Source organism: Pteropus alecto, unplaced genomic scaffold (assembly GCF_000325575.1).
Source record: "Pteropus alecto unplaced genomic scaffold, ASM32557v1 scaffold7, whole genome shotgun sequence".
In the NCBI taxonomy this organism is placed as follows: domain Eukaryota; kingdom Metazoa; phylum Chordata; class Mammalia; order Chiroptera; family Pteropodidae; genus Pteropus; species Pteropus alecto.
In genome coordinates, this window is record NW_006494614.1 from 8,188,382 (window position 1) to 8,196,817 (window position 8,436).

Consider the following 8,436-nt stretch of genomic DNA (forward strand, 5'->3'; position numbering starts at 1 on the left):
GAAGCAGGAAAAGTGTGGTCCCATAGCTATTATGTTTGCTTATCAAAGAGTTTATTCAGAATTGAATCACTTTTCATCAGCACAAACTCTGGTCAGTACCAGTCTCAAGTAAATTTGAGAACATTTTAATTCATATTTAAATGTTGTCACTGTGACGATTGATATAAAAAAATTATTAATTTGATGTACAAAAGTGTGAAAATCTTGAGGGCACGGCTTATACCTTGTGTGTGCATGCATGTGTGTGTGTGTGTGTGTGTGTGTGTGTGTGGCATATGTATATTTTCCCGATTCCCATTCTATAAAAGAATATGTAGGAGATTGTAGGTCAATTTATTTTTTTATTTTAGAGAAAACCAATTGCTAAAATAGAAAATAGCAGTGCAGGTTCTAATTTACAAGGTTTGTAGAGGGATGGTCTCTATAAGGTGTTATTTAAACTGAGACCCAAAGAATTAAAAAATGTGAATGTCTCCGGCCATGCCACCCTAAATGTTCCCGATCTCATCTGATCTTGGAAGCTAAGCAGGATCGGGCCTGGATAGTACTTGGATGGGAGACCACCTAGGAAGACCAGGTGCTGTAGGTGGTAAAAAAGAAAGAAAGAAAGAAAGAAAGGCTGTAAAGGGCAGAGTGAGAACTCTCAGCCAAGAGAAATAAAGGCCCTGCGCAATGGAAGAATTTGACAGGTTGTAGGACCAGAGGATGATCAGATGGCCGGGGCACAGTTAGTGCTATGAGAACCATCAAGAAAGAAGCCTAGAGAAGAAGGGCGGAGCCAGATCATAGGTGGCCTTGCAGGCTACAAATATCAGACACCTCTGAATCCCCAGCTTATATATCCTTGGGGTCAGTGCTTCTCAAACTCTTATTTACATACAAATCACCTTGAGGTCTTGTTAAAAAGCAGATTCTGGTTTACTAGTTCTGGGTGGTGCTGAGTTTCTGCATTTCTAACAAGCTCCTGAGTGACACAGATGCTGCAGGGCTCTTGAGTAGCAAGGCTCTAGGATCTACTTTTTCACTCTACCTATGACATCCCATGAGACCACTTTAATGCATACACAAACCTAAAATTCTGAGGGAATTAATACTCTTTAAAATAATCCTTACTCTGTGGGAACAGAAGCCAATGCATTACATTTTTTCTGTCAATCCTCAAGTGGTTCTTTAAAAGACTCCTCAGAGCATCCTGATGGGATGGAGCTTTAGTCGCCCACAGTGGTGACCAGCTCAGTGGCCTGTCCTTGTTTTGTCCATCCCTCCTTCTCTGTTACACCCTTCCCAGTCTCCCACTGTCTTCTGGGATCACTGCCCCAGATAAATTTCCTGCATGCAAGGTCTTGTCTCAATCTCTGCTTTCTGGGAAAAACAAGCTAAGATACTATTGTCCTAGGTCTGTGGTGTCATTAGCTTCTATCTCTAGATCCTTGATTAACTTGTAATGTCTTTGAAATGAAGGATACAGTCTTAATTATCTTTCTATATCCAACAATTAGAATAAAGCCTTATACCTGCAGGAGCTTAACAAAAGTTACATTGATTCAAAATAATTTATTCTAAGCTTATTCAAATTATTCAAAGAATTTTCACAAATTGTTCAAGAAGATTACAAGACAGCAATATAAGAGAAGTAGCATAGTATAATGGCTTGGAGCAAAACTCTGGAGTTGATTGCCTGGGTTTAAATGCAGACTTAGCTGTCTTCTAGCTGTGTAAATTTAGACATGGTGTATTGTATACATTCCCTGTGCCACAATTTCTTCATATGTAAAATGAGAATGATGAAAACGACACCTACGTCATGGGGTTGTTATGAAAGTTCATGAATTAATATCTTTAAAGCATTCAGAACAGTGCCTGTCCCATAATGAATATCCTACATGTGTTTGTTAAATAAAATTTAATAAATATGTTAAGGAACTGAAAAGAAAATCATGAAATAGCTCTCAGCTCTGCTTATTAGACTAATACTATTATATAAAAATCAATCAAGGTCTTTGCTAAAAATGGGTTCCTAGGACCTATCTTGGACTCACTAATTTAGATTTTGTGGCATGGGATGATGATTAGGTACTTTCAGCAAGTTGCCTCAGTGCCTCTGTACGTAACCAAAATTGGAAATGATAGTTGACAACCTTTCTGCCTAATTATAGTTTTGTCAAGTAAATATGAAACCAAGGATATGTATGCATGTTATAAGTTAAAGACAAATGTGAATTAAATTGAAAAAATTATAAGTCATTTTTCTATTTCATTCATTGATTTACTCATTTATTTCTTCACTTACTCATCGTCACTATATTCTTACTGAGTGTTTATTATTTGTTATCCTTGACTAAGTCATAATCTTTGTTCTCAAGTAATTCGCAGTCTTTGTTGATGCTAACTGAAATTTTGTACAGCAGGTGATTCAGATATTATTAGTTCATAGCACAGTCTATATAGTTCAGAGAGGTTGGTCAATTTGCCCAAGTTCATGCAGCCTGTAAAGTGGCATTACTAGGATAAGAATCCTGATCATCTCAATTTGGATTCTCTATTACAGATGGTCCTCAACTTGTGACAGGGTTATATCATAAGTCGAAAATATCTTGAGTCAAAAATGCATTTAAAATATCCAACCTACCTAACATCATAGCTTAGCCTAGCTGCTTTCTACCGCGTGCCTATCACTTCCACACCATCCTAAAGTCGAAAAATTATTAAGTCAGCCATCATTAAGTCAGGGACCATCTGTATTTTCATTATATCATGCTGTATACCTGATTATATACTAAAAAGGACAATAAAAAAGCACATGGGTTTTTCTATGCTTAAACTTCGAATGTTAAATGTTAGTTTATAGAAAACCTACTTTATATGTTAATGAGAGTTGTAGCTTTGGAAAGTGCCTCCTTAATGTGAAATAGAACATAAAATACAAAACTAGTTTAGCTATGCAAACAGTTTTATTTTTGTAATGGCCAATAATGGCCTGTAATCAAACTACAGCTTGTTAGGTAAGTAAACAATTACCTTGTTAGTTGGAAATTTAAACATGGACTAATTCATTAACTTGTAAATTGTTCTTTCATTTTTTGACCAACTTATATTGTTTACATATGTGTGGGCATAAGGGAGTGTTGGGGACCTGGGACTATTTGCGGTTAAATTCATATGTAAGACTGGACAGCTCTAAAATTCAGGGATAAAGAAGCTACCTAGTATAAGATCAAAAGAAACATCATTAGATTAACCATCATCCAATGACAAATGTTTATTATGTGGGAGGCATGATCCTGGGAATTTGGTCTTTTTATTTCTAAGTTCTTCCTTAAATTTCATAATCGGAATTCTCACTCTAAGAAACACTGTGTTTTTCCTGAACAAGTTTTCATGCATCTGTTGACCACTGAACATACCACTCTCTAACTTACATCATCAAAAATTCACACATCACAGCATTAAATTTTCATTATGCATAAAAATTAACATTATTAATACCATAAGGCACCTGGAGATAAAGAGATGAAATACAAAATGGGAGTAAGATTCTGCTTAGGACTTTAAAATACTAATTGTTTTCAAGTGTAAATTTTACAGTAAGTGAAAGAAATATGCTTTGATTTTGACTATTTTTAAACGTTTTTCTGCATGTGTGTTTCCAATTTGAAAATACAAAAGCATTTTTTTTTTTACCTATTTTATAAGGATACAGTCATGTCAGTGGTCAAGAACTTTGATGAGAATATCAAGTCTTTCTACTGTCCAAGCACGTTTATGTCCCTTTAACAAATATAGGAATAATTTTATTTTTGGCATTTTGAGTATCTCGCAGACAGTGACAGGAAAAGAAGAAGCTGTTGATCCCTTCCAAAAACAAAGTCAGAAGCCTAGTGAGAACAGGCTCACTAAAGTTTAATGACTGGAAAAGCGAACAGACTGAATCCAATCTTTTCATAAAATTGCCTACCTCAATTGCTCTAATTAGTTTCCAAGTGTCCTAAATATATTTGAATAGTGACTACCAGTTTCCCACCATCCTCTTCTTTCAAAGTGGCCCAGGTATTTCCACTCTAGCTGCTGTGGGAAGGCTCCATCCAGGCTGAGCCTCTACCAGACAGGAGAACTGTGAAGAGGCTCTTCTTGGTTTCTCTCAACTGGCTGCAGCTTTATTCACAGAAAAGGGAGACGATAGTAAAAACAACGGGAGCAGAGATGTGCCTAAGAAGAATTAATGAAATGGATTTATGCCAGATGACGATGTTCACAAATGCTATAAAGGATCTGTATACAATTGTTTAGAATTTGATACTCCTTAGGATGATAGGACAGATTTTCCCACTTTGCGCAAAGTGCCTGCTCTGTGTCTCTCTGGAAGCTATAGTAAGTGTCTGCTGATGGAGTAAAACACTCTGCTGTTCCTTTTGAAAAGGTTTGTTTTTATCTATTAAAAAAATGACTCTTGTATTTTTATGTAGAATAAGGCCACTGCTCTGTCACTATAAACTTGATTCACATGAGCTTTTTTATGGGTCTACACATTCATAGTCAAGGAGCAAAACCTATTTGGTGGGAGGCACTGACATTTTGATTGTAGGAAGAAGGAAACGGTAATAATTTCTCAGGAGCCTAGGCAGATTATAAAAGAGATATAGAAAATGCGACCCAGGCTGATACTGTAACACCTCTAAAACACAGATGGTTGGCAGCACTCTGATAAGATGTCTCCCCACTGAATTAAAGTACAAAGATGGAATAAATCAAATGGCCACCATTGGGAACCAACAAGCCCACGGAACCATTTCCTCTTCTTTCCATTTCTTATTCTATACGGACACAAATTATATGACCTCAGGCGAAAAGAAGAAGCTGGGTGTGATAACCCTCCAACACCCCCTAACTTTTCAGTTTCAGTGAGGTGCTTTATGATAACAGCTCTCCAGTTAGATATCTACAAATCGCCCACAGCACCAAATATTTGTTCTGACTATCTGCATACTTGCTCCATCTTCACAACTCTGACTTTTTAAAAAATATAGGATATGTGGATTCTAGATAATAAGCATAATGTTTGCTAAATGTTCCCCAATGTCATCATTTAGGGGATTATTGAGGAAAGTCTATAGCACAGGCATAAAAATGATGAACATACTTATTCTCTCTTTAGAATAAGAGACCAAATAACTAACAATAAGTATGTGTTAAGGTTGTTTCAAGACAATGATAGAATGGTGCCATCCACAAAAATTTCTGGAAAATAAATCTCATTATATATCTTTTCGAATGTCTTCAGAATGGATTATTGCCTGTAGCTCAAATACCAAAGAGAAAAGCAGCCAATATATCATAGCAGTTAAGATCATATTTTGAAATAAAAAAAAGTCAAGGTTGTTCACATGAATGAGTTAATATCTCAGGCCTCAGTTTCTCTGAAAGGCAAATATTAGTAGCTACCTTATGGGTTTTTGCAGACAATAAATAAAATACTTCATGTGTAGCATAGTACCTAAAGAGACTCTCATAGTAAGTCTTCAGTAAATGTTAATTGTAATAGTAACATTAATTATTCTTGGCTGGTTTATGATATGTATAAACTATATTCCTGTCATTGCAAATTATGTGTGTTAAAACTCCAGAAAATTTTCCCTATCGTCCAGTTAACTTTACAAACTTTGTCTTTGTGAGGAAGAGAGGAGGTCTCTCATGGAAGTAGGATTATGCTCTAGGCCTAGTTACAAGAACCACTACAAAAATTTTTAAAGAATAATAAGAGGATAAAGATATTAGATATTAAACATTTTACTCTACATGGTTATGCACCACACAACAACATATTAGTCAATAAGAGAACTGCATATACAATGGCGATCCTACATTATAATGGAACTGAAAAATTTCTATCTAGCGACATCATAGCCATTGTATTGCTGTCATTATAGCATGATGTATTACATGTTTGTGGATGCTGGTATATAGTGTATATAAAGTCTACAGTAATGTATAATAATGAAACTTTCACATTCACTCACCACTCATTCACTGACTCACCCAGAACAACTTCCAGTTCTGCAAGCTCCATTCATGATAAGGTCCCTATACAGGTATACCAGTTTTCATCTTTTAAACCACATTTTTACTATACCTGTTCTATGTTTTGATATGTTTACATGTATAAATACTAACTATTGTGTTATAATCACCTACAATATTCAGTATAATAACACACTGTACACATTTGTAGCCTGGGAGCAAGAAGCCATACCACATAACCCAGGTGTGTAGTAGGCTATGTCATCTAGGTTTGTTTAAATGAAGTCGATAATGTTTTCAAAAAGATGAAACTGCTTAATGACACGTTTCTCAGAACATATCTCCTGTTGTTAAGGGACACATGATTATACTTTTTACTGCTGATAAATTACACTACCATGAAATACACAATTCTATATTTTATATACTCAATAAGTGAAACAAAAACAGATCTTATTAAAGCCATCAGATGTTCACAAATGATTTTTTAAAGAAATCAATATTACTTCAATTGTCTATTCATTGATATACAATTTCCATAGTTCAAGTACAAATAAATTAATTTTTTTCTAGACTAGGATATTGTCCATTGTTCATTTTTTTCTCTTTCAGTTATTATGGTCTAAAAATACCATTTGCCTATAAAAGGAAAGAATACACAATTTTTAATGGCATGCCTTGGAGTTGACACATACTGCAGAGTCCTGAGGATATAGTAGATCCTCAACTGATATGCACTGAAGTCCTTTCAAAACTGACAATTCTCAAAGCTATAGAGAGTAGCTTATATCTAAAATGACATAAATTCTAATTTTAAGTATTACCTTTCCTGGTAATTATATTTATTATTAATAATAGCAAACAATGGTTGTATAGTGTATCATAAAATATTCACAAAGAACTTTGAAATACATTACCTTAGGTAAGCTCACAAATAGTACATAAAATTGACATTATGTCCTCATTTTAGAAATGATGAAACCGACTTAACATAACAATTTTCTAAAATTCTACAGCTTTTAATGAAAAAGAACTCTAAGCCAGTTCTTCTAGCCTTCTCCCCTAGACAACACTTCTCTTCCCACTTTCTTGGCTTGAAAGAAATCATTTGTTTTGCAACTCGTGTGTAAACCACTGGATAGTTTAACCAAAAGTAAATAAGACTATTTTATCTGTCCTCAGTAAGTATTTACAATCTAGCAGAGAGTCATATTCTCGCAAATGTTCCATTTCAGAATAATTTAGAGAAGCAAAATGACAATATGACTTTCTATTTGTGCAGTAATATTTGACCTTTTAAGATTAAAAGTAAGGTGATTTGCCCTACAATATTTAGAAATACATTTCAGTACAACAAGTATTAATTGTTAAGCACTGACAATAAACAAAGCATTCAGCTAAATATGTGTTTTATAAAAAATTGATTATGTTTTGTCTTGTTGCTTCATAGACTTTCACCCATTGAGGCTGAAGCATCCAGTGTCTTGGTGATTACAATTTCAAGGTTGAATTGCAAAATGAGCATTAAAAATTATTTCAGCTGCAATAGTTGTGATAGCCAAAGTTTTTGTTTGCATGAGCCAAAATTTAAATTCCAGAAACTTTCTTTTAAATATCAAAAACCAAAGGCTTGCAGCTCAAGGGAACAATATTTTTCTAATATAGATTTAAAAAGATTCTAGACGCAAAGTATTAGCAACTTTATCTGTCCCCTATGGAGGTAAAAAATCTTTTGTGGAATGGATTGGGGGGGAAATCTGTGGGAAGAAGGTGTGAGAGAGAGACGGTAACAAGAGGGTTGTGATTTGTGATGTGAGTGTGGGGCCTGTCCCTACCTCTCCTTCTTGGACGTTAAACCCCAGAATGGTGGTAGGATGGAAGACAGAACCCAAATCCCAGGAGAAAGGTGGCTTCTTTTTTTTCTAAATTATTTTTTAATTTAGTTTCAAGTATACAGTACATCGGTTAGACATCTATATAGTTTGTAAAACGATCCCCGCAATTGCTCCCTACCTCCTCTGACCCTCCGCCTGGCCAATGTATTAATACTAACTGCATTCCCTATGTTGTGCTCCCCATTCCTGTGACCATCTATCAGCTACTAATTTGTACTTCTTTAACCCTTCACCCTATTCTCCCAGCCCCCCAAACTCCTCTCACCTCTGTCCATCACCAAATTGTCCACTATATTTGTGAGTCTGTTTTTGATTAGTTTGTTCTTTTTATTCCTTAGATTCTACATATACGTGAAATCATATAGTGTTTACCTTTCTCTGTCTGACTTAAATGCCTTCTAGGTCCATCAAAGCAATATCTTTTCCATCCCTTTCTTTTTCATATGCAGGAGTCTTGTTTTCTTATCCTTTCAGCTACTGTATCTTTGATCAGAGCACTTAATTATTTTCCATTTAAGATACTTAT

At 35.1% G+C, this 8,436-nt stretch overlaps 1 pseudogene; it reads left to right on the forward strand.

The window, feature by feature from the left end:
- The first annotated feature begins 470 nt into the window (after positions 1–470).
- Positions 471–589, forward strand: LOC112474719 (annotated as a pseudogene).
- Positions 590–8,436: the final 7,847 nt, after the last annotated feature.